At 49.8% G+C, this 12,243-nt stretch overlaps 1 long non-coding RNA gene across 3 annotated transcripts in view; it reads right to left on the bottom strand.

The window, feature by feature from the left end:
* Positions 1–10,447, bottom strand: part of LOC131743968 (uncharacterized) — a 405,600-nt gene extending 395,153 nt beyond the window's left edge. Inside the window, exon 1 of one of the 3 annotated variants that reach the window (XR_010837566.1) lies at positions 10,180–10,447. This is a non-coding gene — a long non-coding RNA (uncharacterized lncRNA). Of the gene's footprint in view, positions 1–8,988; positions 9,210–10,179 lie in introns of those variants that run through there. The other 2 variants (XR_010837569.1, XR_010837567.1) reach the window with 2 other exon arrangements.
* Between the last annotated feature and the right edge of the window lie 1,796 nt (positions 10,448–12,243).

The following is a 12,243-nucleotide window of genomic DNA, read 5'->3' as shown; positions in this document are numbered from 1 at the left end:
GCAAGAGGGGGAAAAAAAAAAAAAAAAGAAATTTTAAAAACCGTGAATTTACAACCATGAACGTGTTGTCATATACACACACGGTCTGCTTTCCTTACTATGTGTTTTCAAAATGCAGAAGTGATATATGTGCCTATATTCTTCTCTTATAAAACATTAAAGGTAAAGTTAAAGTGGCCTTTGACGGTCACCACCAGCCCCATCCTCTCCTCCCTCCCAGGACGATGAGAGTGAATATGATCTAGATCCTTCCAGTCCATTTTCTCTTCGACATTCACACCCACCTCGAAGTATCCTTCAACAACACATAACATGAGCTGTGAATTCTCAAATGCACCGAGGCGCGGGGCTGCACGTATGTTTTGATTTCATTGCGCGCTGCCAGCTGGTCTCTCAAGCAACCCCACGCTCACTAGCTGAGTCAGGAGACCCCATGCCCCACACAGCCTCCCCAAGACTTGCGTCAGACTTCCTATTTTTGGCACATTTTAAAACGTGAAAAAATGTGCCCCAGAAACAACGCAAGCGTCCTTCCACCGGAAGATGGATAACAGTGGCATATCCAGAGAACAGGACACTACTCTGCAATCGAATCCACCCAACAACTGACACATACAACGTGGAAGATCTCACTTGCAGGAGAGAAACCAGGCTCAAAGAGCTACATCCTGGACGATGCCATTTATACACAAAAGGCAAAACCAAACCGTGAGGTCAGGAAACAAATCTGTGATTGTCAGAAGCTGAGGGTCAGGGAGGAGTCTGACTACATAGAAGCAGGAGGGACTTTGGCGGGGGTGGGGGTGGGGGATGGAAATGTTCTGTATCTTCATGATGATGATTACGTGACTATGTTACACAGCTGTGTGCATTTATCAAACCACCTAGCGCTGTCTACTAAACAGGGTGGACTCGAGTGTCTACAGATCAGACCTCAGTACACCTCACTATATTAGAGAGATTTGGAATCTCCTCACATGTGCTGTCCAGTTTGCTTTCTTCTGTTGAGAACTGTTTGTTCATATCTTTTACTCACGTTACTATGAGGCTGTTTGGTGTTTTTGTTGTTGACTTTGGGGAACTTTTTACTCTTTATTATTAAAGCTGTTCTTTTTTTTTTTTTTTCCGTAGTCTTTTTTTCTTTACTATACAGTCATATTTATCAATCTTTTCCTTTGTGCTTTGCTCCTTCTCTGGTTAACTTTCCCCAAATCTTCGTGTCTCACTCAAATGTAGGATTTCAGTGTGAATCCCCTCACCTCATACACACTACCTTCCTTCCACATTATTCGATTTCATACTCTTTCATATTCCTTACGGTAATGTTACTTTTTGGTGTATGTTTGCTTGTCTCCCCACTAAGTCATAAGCTCCTTTAGAACTGGTACCATACCTGTTGTGGTCACTACTGAACATCCAAGACCTTGAACAGTGCTTGGCACACAACAGGCATCCCACAAATATCTGCTAAACAAATGGAAGTTAAGAAAAAGCTAATACAGGTGCATATGATGTATATGCACATGTGTGTAGCATTTAATACACACTAGACGTAATTGTTCATGACATAGCTTATCGTGGACAGCAACAAACATGACGCGACTCACCAGATAACAGCAAATTTGGCTTCAGTGAAAATCCCATGAGTCACAGTATTTAACTAAAACTTTTAAAATAGTGAGATGCGGGGCTTCCCTGGTGGCGCAGTGGTTAAGAATATGCCTGCCAGTGCAGAGAACACAGGTTCGAGCCCTGGTCCGGGAAGATCCCACATGCCACGGAACAACTAAGCCCGTGCACCACAACTACTGGGCCTGTGCTCTAGAGCCCATGAGCCACAACTACTGAGCCCGCGTGCCACAACGACTGAAGCCCGTGTGCCTAGAGCCCGTGCTCCACAAGAGAAGCCACCACAACGAGAAGCCCGCACCCTGCCAAGAAGAGTAGCCCCTGCTCGCCACAACCAGAGAAAGCCCGTGGGCAGCAACGAAGACCCAACGCAGCCAAAAATAAATAAATAGTGAGATGCTATGATGCAATAATCCTAGGACAGGGGATTTATCAGAAAAATTAAACGAAAAATAGAAAACATATATATAAGCTATATGTAGCTCTATTATGAGCTAAGCTTTGCAGAAATATCATCTACCCAATAAAAAATGACATGGACAAAAGCATATGTAATAATATTCAGGAATGCTTACAGCTTAATGATAACTAAGAAAAGTCAGGACACAAACATATTGATACATACCATAATTACAACCTTTTTTTTAAAAAGCAACAGTAAAGACAAAACAGTGATTGGATTTAACTCAAGAAATAATACTTATCTTTATAGACTTTTCCCCCCAGATTTTTAGAGATAAGCTTGTATTTTTTTCATCGGAGGAAAGATCATTCAAATTTCCCTAATTACAGTTCTGTCCACCCAGGGCCATTTCAGGCACCTCCCTCCTAAGACCCACCCTCTATTAACATTTGTTATCCTTCTAAATGTAAACCTGGGAATTTACTCTTGGTTACAATCCCAGGGTTGGCAGGACCCATTTAAATCACTTCTGCTGGTCATTAAGCGGCCAGTGGGTCAGCCCCACCCACTGGCCCACTGGCCACTCCTGCCTCTCCCACCTCAGCCACAGTCCCAAGGCCAGGGTCCTCAGCTCTCTGTTCCCTGTCTGCAAGGCCCTTGCTGAGACTGGAGACCTATCTCCCACTGCTTGAGCCTCCTCAGCCACACCAGACCTGGTTCCCAGTTGCCTTCGGCTCCATTTCCACCTGTCTTCCCTGACCCCCAGACGCTATGGTCAGCAGTCATTGCTACGCGCGGGCTTCCTCTAGCTGTGACGAGCGGGGGCTACCGTTTGTTGCGGTGCGCGTGCTTCTCATTGCGGTGGCTTCTCTTGTTGCGGAGCATGGGCTTCAGTAGTTGCGGCACGCGGGCTCAGTAGTTGCGGCACGTGGGCTCAGTAGCTGTGGCGCACAGGCTTAGTTACTCTGCCTCATGTGGGATCTTCCCGGACCAGGGCCCAAACCCGGGTCCCCTGCATTGGCAGGCAGAATCTTAACCACTGTACCACCAGGGAAGTCCCCACACTGGGAGCTTCTTGAAGACAGGGATGGTTCCTTATTCCGTGCAGAATCCCCTGTGACTGGCGCTCACTCACTCACTCTGGATTTACTGAATGCCTATCATGGCCCAGGCGTTGTCGTAGAGCTACACTGCCCAAGAGAAATGGAATTTGAGCTACGGGTAATTTTAGATTTTCCAGTAACCACATTTAAAAAAAGAAGAAGAAGAAAAAGATTTAAAGAAACAGGTGAAATTAATTTTAGCGATATATCATATTTAACCCAATATATCCAAGATACCATTTCAATACATAATGAACGTTAACGAATTCAGTAATGAGATATTGGGTTAGCCAAAAAGTTCATTCAGGTTTTTCCGTAAGATGTTACAGAATACATATCACTTTTTTTGTGTTAAGTCTTTGAAATCCGACGTGTATTTTAGTACATCTCCATTCAGACTAGGTTCATTTCAAGTGCTCAGCGGCCACATAAAGCTAGTGGCTACCGCATTGGATAGGGCAGTTTTAGATGCCTGGGGATACAACAGCAAGCAGTCCAGAAGCTCTTGTCCACCACTACCAGGCTGGACCAAGCACCTGCAATCCCTGCAGTTTGACCCAGGTGCCCTGGCTTCTGGCCTAGATATAGTCTCTTCTCAACACAGCAGCCAGATTGATCATTTTGAAAGCTAAATCAGAGCAAATCAGCTTTTGTCTTAAACTCTTCAGTCGCTCCCCATTTTACTGTGCACAAGACAGAGTCTTTTAGAAAGGCCTGGAGACTTCACGTGCAACGCCGCTGAACACTGCTCTGGTTTCCCCTTCCACCTCTGTCCACCTTGCTCTCACCACTCCTATCCGCTCTTCATCTTGCTCCTCCCTCTCACAGGCCCACCCCTGCCCTCAGCCTCAAACCTGGCTCTTCCCTGGGCCAGGAACACCATTCTCTAAGACTAACCCCTTCACCTCCTTCAAGGCTGCTCCAGTATCAGCTTGTCAACAGAGTCTGCCCCGAAGCCACCTTAACACTGCAGCCCACCCCAGCCCTCCAGACCCTGACTCTGCTCCACTTGTTCCCATAGAACACATTACCCTCAAATACACTGTGAATGTCCTCAGTTTATTACGTCTACTGTTCCCAAGGTCTACCTCAGCTGCGATGCAAGCACCATTCCTGCAACATCTTTCTTGTTCCTTTCCGCATCCCCAGCACCTAGAACCCTGCTTGGCACAGAGTAGGCATGCAATAAGTATGTGTTGAATTGATGAAAATGAATAAATGAATGAAGCCCTCAGCCCTACAGAGTTTACAATTTCAGGAGAGAAGACAGATACACGGTATATCAGGTAACGATTAGTACTGTCTCAGTTTGTTCAGGCTGCCATAATAAAATACTACAGATGGGGTAGCTTAAATGATTGAAATGTATTTCTCACAGTTCTGGAAGCTAGGAAGTCCAAGATCAAGGTTCTGGCCAATCTGGTTTCTGATGAGAGCTCTCTTTCTGATTTGTAAACAACTACCTTCTTGCTGTGTCCTCACATGGCCAGAGAGAGGAGGAAAGCTCCCTGTTATTTCACCTGATAAGGGCACTAATCACCTCACAAGGACCCCACCCTGATGACCTCATCTATCCATAATTACCTCCCAAAGGTCCCATCTCCAAATACCATCACATTGGGGTCCAAATACCATCACATTGGGGGTTAATATTTCAACATATGTATTTTGGAGAAACGCATTCGGTCCATAACAAGTACTATGGACAACAGTGAGACTCAGGAATGGAAACAGGAGTTAGGGAGGTTGCTATCTTATGAGGCAGCCTCCCAAGGAAGGCAATAATTATAAATATAGCAACCACCACTTACACAGTCACTACCACATGGCAGCCCTGTGCTAAGCACCTTACATCTACTAATACGGTGGTGTCAGGAGTCAGTGTCGTTTTTGCCTGCACTGCCTCTATCCGTTCCCCAACTCCCTGTGGGGACCACCCTGTCCCCACTGTGTGGCTTGGATAGAATGGAAACTCCAGGAGGACAAAGATTTTTGTTTCTTTTCTTCCTTGCTGGATCTCCAGGAGCTAGAACAGTGCCTGCCACCCAGCAACTGCTCAGTAAATGAATGTCTCAACCAATCCATCTTAAACAGAGTAGCAAATGTTAGGGCCAAATTACCAGGGAAAGGGAGCCCTGAAGAATAACCAATCATAACAATCACTTTTATGTCTTCCTCAAGAGCTTACTTCCACTGTGCTAAGTGCTTTGCATCATCCCTGGGAGGGAGAAACTATTCTCCTCTCTGTGCAGCAGCGAGAGCTGAAGTAACCTGCAAAAGCAGGCTGACGGCACTTCCCTGGTGGCACAGTGGTTAAGAATCCGCCTGCCAATATCCTGCAGGGGACAGGGGTTCAAGCCCTGGTCCGGGAAGATCCCACATGCCACGGAGCAACTAAGCCCGTGCGCCACAACTACTGAGCCTGCGCTCTAGAGCCGGAGAGCCACAACAGCTGAGCCTGCATGCACAGCTGCTGAAGCCCACATGCCTAGAGCCCGTGCTCCTCAACAAGAGAAGCCACCTCAATGAGAAGCCTGAGCACCGCGACAAAGAGGAGCCCCGGCTCGCCGCAACTAGAGAAAGCCCGCGCGCAGTAACGAAGACCCAATGCAGCCCCCCAAAAAATGTGTATATATATATATATATATATATATATATATATATAAAAGCAGGCTGACACCTGAGAGGCAACCTCTGATTCCTGTCCTTTCTGAGACCTCTCCCCATTTCTATCTCTCTTTTACATCTATTAGCCAGTGTTTTGTTCAGATGCTTGCAAAGAACACTAGTGAAGTCACTGCCATTTTATGATCTATGTAACCGGAATGTTACCTTTACACATTAAGACGTATTCAGAAACCACCACTCCAAGCAGCCACAGGAAGTAATAAACCCCAATAATTGTAACAGTAATAATATTAGCTAACTTTTGCTGAGCACTTACCAGGAGCCCAGGCACTGTGTCGAACACCCGCCAGCTGTGTACCCCCTGTTTCCTCCTCACAGCCATCTGTGACGCTGGCGCTTTACCATCCCCATTTCATAGGCGAGGAAACAGGTTCACAGAGGTCAAGTAACTTGCCCCAAAGGAACCCAGGTCTGCACCGCCCCTCAGGCGACCCAGGTGCCTTCCTCCCCCTTCCAGTCTTCCTTCCTTTCTTCACCGTCCCTTCCCTCAGGGCAAACCCTCTGCTTGCCACCCTGTCGGCCTGTTTCACATCTAAGAAGACAATGACTGGAGATTAGGCATCGCTTGTCTCCTTGAAAATAAAGCAGTTCTTGACATCCACCTGATCCAACAAAGTCCCAGGGCTGCCCGGGTCACCAGATGAAGATGATTGCCAGCATCCTCCGCCCCTTCCCCAGGCCCTGCGGCTCCCAAGAAATGCAGGGTCCAGGAGGGAAAAGAGGCAGGTAAACAAATAAACCTGGGGCTCAGATTACCCACCAGGCACCAGCAAAACAACACCCCATACCCCTGCCTGCCCCCCTCAGAAAAAAGAGGAAGAGAAAATAAAAGAAAAACATTCAGAATTCTGGAATTAAAAAATGACTGAGACCATTTTGGCCTCGGGTATGTGAATCTTGTGTTTATGGGCCGGCATTGTTTTTGTTTTTAATGACAGGGTTGGTAGAGGGGCCGCCACAATCCCTGTATTGTTAGGGCTGCTACAGGACCAAAACACACCCTGGAGAGAGACAGGTAGTCACATAGTTTGGGGGGTGGGGGCAGGGGATGGGGGGAAGGGTATGTGATCATTTGCAGAAAGAGCTCTGTCTCCCATCTGCTCTGAATGTTCACAGTGATTATATGCTGGTCACAAAGCCAGGCAGGACGCCTGGATGTAGCGTTTTGCAAATGCCCATGGATTTCACACCAAGACTGAGGCTCTGCGCGGGCCCCAGAGGCCCCGCTCCCCAGACCCCCGTCCAGAATTTTCCAAACACTGGAGCCCCCCTCCCATGGCTTCTTGACCCCAGTGTTAGCGGAACAGAACGGCAGCCGGAGCAGGCAGTGTCTTCACACAAGGTTTGGGGTTTCCATCTGTGCCAGGGTGAGGAGGGCAGCCTGGAGAGCACACTTGACCCTCCTGCCCGAGGCCGAGAAGCATTCTTTGCTTGCTTTTAGTTTCACTGTCCTCTAACTTCTAGGAGTAGGTCCAGGGAGTCAGATGGCCCAGGTCCAAAACCCAGTAGCTGTGTGACCTGGTGGTGAGGGTGGGGATATTTTTAACCTCTCTGAGCTGTGGGTCCCCCATCTGCAAAATAGTGATAATAATAATAATAATACTACCTTATGTGATGGTTGGGAGATTAAATGAGATAACATTTCTAAAGCGTTTAGAACTGAGGCTGGCCCATAATAAGAACTCCATCACTGCTAGACATTTTATCATAACTGCCTTGGTGAGGCTATAGCGAGCATGAAATGGGACGAACATGCTTGGCCTGATATCCGATTTCAATGTTACTATAGAAACTACTTCTATTATTGGGACTTCCCTGGCGGTCCAGTGGTTAAGACTCCACACTTCCACTGCAGGGGGTGCGGGTTCGATCCCTGGTGGGGGAACTAAGATCCCGTGTGCCACACGGCATGGCCATAAAAAAAAAAAAAGAAACTATTATCATTTACTATTACTGTTATTAGATCTTCAGATTACCGGGGACTAGAAAAACGGAAGAGATAGAGGAAGAACCCGTCAAAGGACCTATTTTAGCAGCATTCTCCTGTAAGGCCTAGAGTTTCTGAGGTTTTCTAGGGAAGGGGTACAAGTGACCATCAATGGAACTCATCCACGGTCAAAATTATTCCAGGTTGTTGCTCTGTTTCCATGTTGCTTCGGGGTTTCCCCTCACCCCGCAGACACAGGGTATATAAAGGAGGAGTCCTGGCCTCTTACAGAGATTACAAACCAGCATCCGGAGTTTTAAAAAAAAAAACAAAAAGGGGGGGAGAATGCCATGTCTCCAGCCAACTAGGAAAGGAAATACAAAGTAAAAAGCTTGAGCATCCAGGAGGCCATCTGACATCTAAAACACACAGTGAAGTGCAGACATTCGTTAGCAGGCCCGCAGCTACCCCGCCAAAGAATATGGACCAGCAACTATCCCAGGTCCTCACTTCCGCAGGAAAGGGTCAACACCGCCATTGGTGTGACCAAATTCAGGGAGAATCACACAAAGAGGAATAAAGGAAGGCTGTCTTATCGTCCAGGAGGTTCTTTAGTTGAGCTGTCCGAGAAAAGTGTCCATCCTGGGCAGGCGGAAGGCCCTGGGACACAGACTCCCAAACCCAGCGTGCCTGCCTGCCTGACATTTAGGAGGAAGAAAAAAAAGCTAAAGCACAAGAGATCAACTGGGTACGGACGGTGAGAATTCACAGGGTTTCAGACCAGCAATCACACAAATCAGTTGCGGGGCTGGGGGCGGCGGGAGGCGGTGAGTTCTGACATTTCAGAACTGAGAAGAACTCCCTCACTCCGGTCCAGAAAAGCTCCAGCCCTGGACAGAAAGGACACACCGGACAGCATGGGGGAGGGATGGAGAGGAGATGGAGGAAGAGAGAGGAAAAGCAACCAGAAAAAGAAACCGATTTCTTCTACTTTTCAGGGGAAGCCTGCTTTATGCAAAATTCTGCACCCAAAGTCGGCAAAGCAACAACAAGAATAAAAGCCACGCTTAACCAGGCCAAACAAAAATGTGATCACACAACAAATCCCCCCGGGGAGTTCACTGGGTACAGCATTATGATCTGCCCTGCACCCACCGAGCCTTTCCATCACGAGACCCATGCACGGAATTCCAGTCGGGCCCTCGTGCCAAGGCCTCAGACCACGAGGTATTCCTCACCTCCAAGATGTAACTGCTCCCAAATAGTGGAGACCAGGCCACGAGGCTCTGCCCAGCCAGCGATTCTGTGTTTGTCCTTCTGCTGTTTCCAGGAAGGTTTTCCTCCTAATAAGTCTTTCAGGAAGTCCCACTCAGAGTTCAGAGTATCCATACAACCCCCCTCTCCACTGATTAGAGCTTTAGAGAGATTCGCTGTGACCACAGGGCTGTATCAAAAGAACAAGCCTCAACTTGTCACTGCCAGTATGCAAAAGAGGCCTGCGACACCCTATGACAAGCAGCAGAGCAAATGCAGTCCCTACCTCCTCAGAGCCCCGCCCAGCCACCGCAGACAAACACACGTTTCTTCAGGGTTTTCTCCAGCAACTAAACAGCTCCAGTAGCCAGGACGCCAAGTGGTGGGGAAACGGAGGGATGGGACGGGGCTGCCATCCTCTCTCTGGAGAACAGAAGACCAGAAAGGAAACACCACAACCTCACCCTCTTCTCCCTAAAGCCCCTCACAAGGGATTTCCTCTCTTCTACAGAAGGGCCTGAAGTCAGGGGCTCCAGCGAACACAAGAATATTCCGTGCCTGCCAACTATCAGGAAAATTCATGGTGTATCCACGCACCGAACACATGCAGCCTCATGGCAGCCCTTCCCGAAAGTCTACACTCCGGACCACAAACACTGTCATAAATAAGAGCACATAAGCCCAGGGAGGATAAATCTAACCAAATCAACAATCCATGCCGAAAGAATTCCCATGATAGGGGTGTGAGGGCCCCGGCAAATCAGTAAGTGCAATGCAAAAGCGGAGAAAGTTTCACAAAACAGAGTTGCTGCGTTTTCGGAAATCACCTTGTAGGGGTTAAGGGGGAGGAGACGGTCAAAGGATGGAGGTCGCATCATATGGTTCACAGACCTCTCGGTTAGCAAAAGGGGCCTCCAGACCGTCTCTGCGAATCCAAACCCGTACCGATGGGAGGGGGTCTATATGTGGAGCTTAGAGAATAACACACTTTTCAGCAAGAGCACAAATCCAGAATTATCTCACTGCAAAAGGGCCGTTTGATGTCACCTCTTCCCCTCCCCCCACCCCAAACGCCCAAACTCGCTGCCAGTCCAGAGTCTGGGGATGAGAAAAGTGCACGGTGGGCACACACACACTGGCATCCGAAAGCCCCTTCCTTCCGTCCGGTTACTCACCGCGCATCCCGACCAGCAAGGCCGAGGCTTCCGAGTTTCCAGAAAGGCAGAGGACAGAATTCTAACTTACTGGAAGGTGGATCCAACCGTGTCTCCGCAGGTCACCGGGGCCGCCAAAGGCCTTTCCGCGTGGAAATCCACTCAGGGGGTTCCGGGCGCGTGCCGGGGCCCACCCTCGCTCGCGGCCCCTCGCTGATCCTCCGGGTCCCGGCCGCCCGAGTCCGCCCGGCCCGCGGGCCCATGTGCTCGGCGGCCGCACGCGCTCGGCCTGCTGGAGCGCGGGGCTGGAGGGCGGCCCGTGACGTCACGGCGGCTCGCGCTCCGGGCTGCGGGGGAGGGGAAAGCGCGCGCCGCCCGACTGGCCGCGTGCGTCCTCGGCCCCAGCGCTGCCCGCGCCCCCCACCTCGCCGCCGCCCGGCCCTCCGCCCCGCGAGCCCCTCCGCCCGTGGCCGGAGTAGCTCGGGGCATCTTGCCGCGGAGGGCCGCGCGCGGAGGCGGGGCGGGCCTGGGCCGCCCGGGGCCCAGATGGCGCGGGGAGGGCACGCTCCTCTCCGGGCTGAGGGACCTGGCCGCGCTCGCGCCGCGGCCCGAGAGAGCCAGCTCGAACCCCGTGGTGATGCCCATTCACTTGCGTGCAGCGGTTTCAGCAGTCCGGCGCTCTGTCCCCCGCCCCGCCCCCAAGGGTCCTGGAGGCAGAGAGCCTTCCCACTTGCCAGATGGGGAAGGCGAGTTCAGTGAAATAGGTGAACGGGGATGCTCTAAGATGGGAGCACTTGGCGCAGAAGACCCCTGGCTTAGCTCTATCCCTAGTGATCCAGGCGCCTCCTTAGGTACCACCAGCATCCGCGGGCCTGGTGAGAGGGGCGCACGCACCTTCCCACCTCTTTCGACGTCTCCAGCTGTCCCCCAGGGCTGAGGTTGGCAAATCCGTGCAGAGGGCCGGCTGTCTGTACCAATCCCTCCACTCCGGAGTATTAAACTACCCCTGTGAATGCCCAGTAGTCTCCCCCAAAGGAACAAGAGAACCCTGGCCTCCTGTGGGGAATGTGTTTATCTTGCTTTCTCTACAAGAGCCCAGGACCGGACCGAAGTGAGGAGCTGCCTCCGTTCAGTTCATCATCTATGGAGCACTTAGGGGAACCGGGCGCCCTGCTAGGCGATGGGGATACAAGCCGTAGAAGGAGGTCACAGTCCGGTGAAAAGATAGACACACAAGTATGTGGTTTCAACATTATGGAAGCGAAGGCTGCCTCTCTGCCCCCCACTCAGTGCCTTACCTCCCCTATCATTTTAACCCACCCAGCGGCCTTGGGCCCCTCCCTCCCTCCCTCCCCTGTCTTACGCAGTTTCTCCTATTCCAGTGGCTTCTTCCCGAAGTGAATGGTTCTCCTCTCTAGAAAAAGAAAAAAAACAAAAAACAAAAACCTCTTCAGGTGATGCTCCGTGTACCGCCTACTACACAGATTAATTTATAATCATGGAACACTTGTTTTGTGCCTGGCTGCCTGCGAGGGTCTGGACAGGTCTCTGAGCTCCAGTTGTCAAACCTCAGCATCCGTATAGGCACTGTAGGAACTGTGAGAATTTAGCCCTTTCACTGCTTAAAAGTTCTCCCTGGAACCGACCTCTGTCACCCCGGGGGAAGCCGGTGTGCTCCTGCTGGGTGCCCGCAAGCCAGGAGGGGTCCAGCTTCCAAGAGCAGCTTCAATTCCATTCCCTGAGACCCTAACCTGGCTACGGTATCCTTCCTGTTAGCTGTCTGCCTTGGGGCCTCTCCTGGCTGAAAAGATGCCTTGACCCAGGACTCATCAGCCTTGACCTTGACTCTGCTTGCCCTCTCTGGATCCCTGAAGCATTCATCTTAAATTCACATTTTTTCCTTTTTTAAAAATTCCTCTTTAAAATAAAAAAATTACAAAGAAAATATCTTAATATTCCTACCATCCAAAATTAACTATCAATTACATTTTGGTGTACCTGCTTTCACTTGTTTTTTAAAAATCGTTTTCTTCTTGCAAAAGGGGTACAATACATGTACATTGTAAACAATTAAAACTATGCAGG

This window comes from Kogia breviceps, chromosome 17 (genome assembly GCF_026419965.1).
Source record: "Kogia breviceps isolate mKogBre1 chromosome 17, mKogBre1 haplotype 1, whole genome shotgun sequence".
NCBI lineage: Eukaryota > Metazoa > Chordata > Mammalia > Artiodactyla > Physeteridae > Kogia > Kogia breviceps.
Note: the sequence above shows the minus strand (reverse complement) of the source record. Positions and strands in the feature narration are given on the sequence as shown.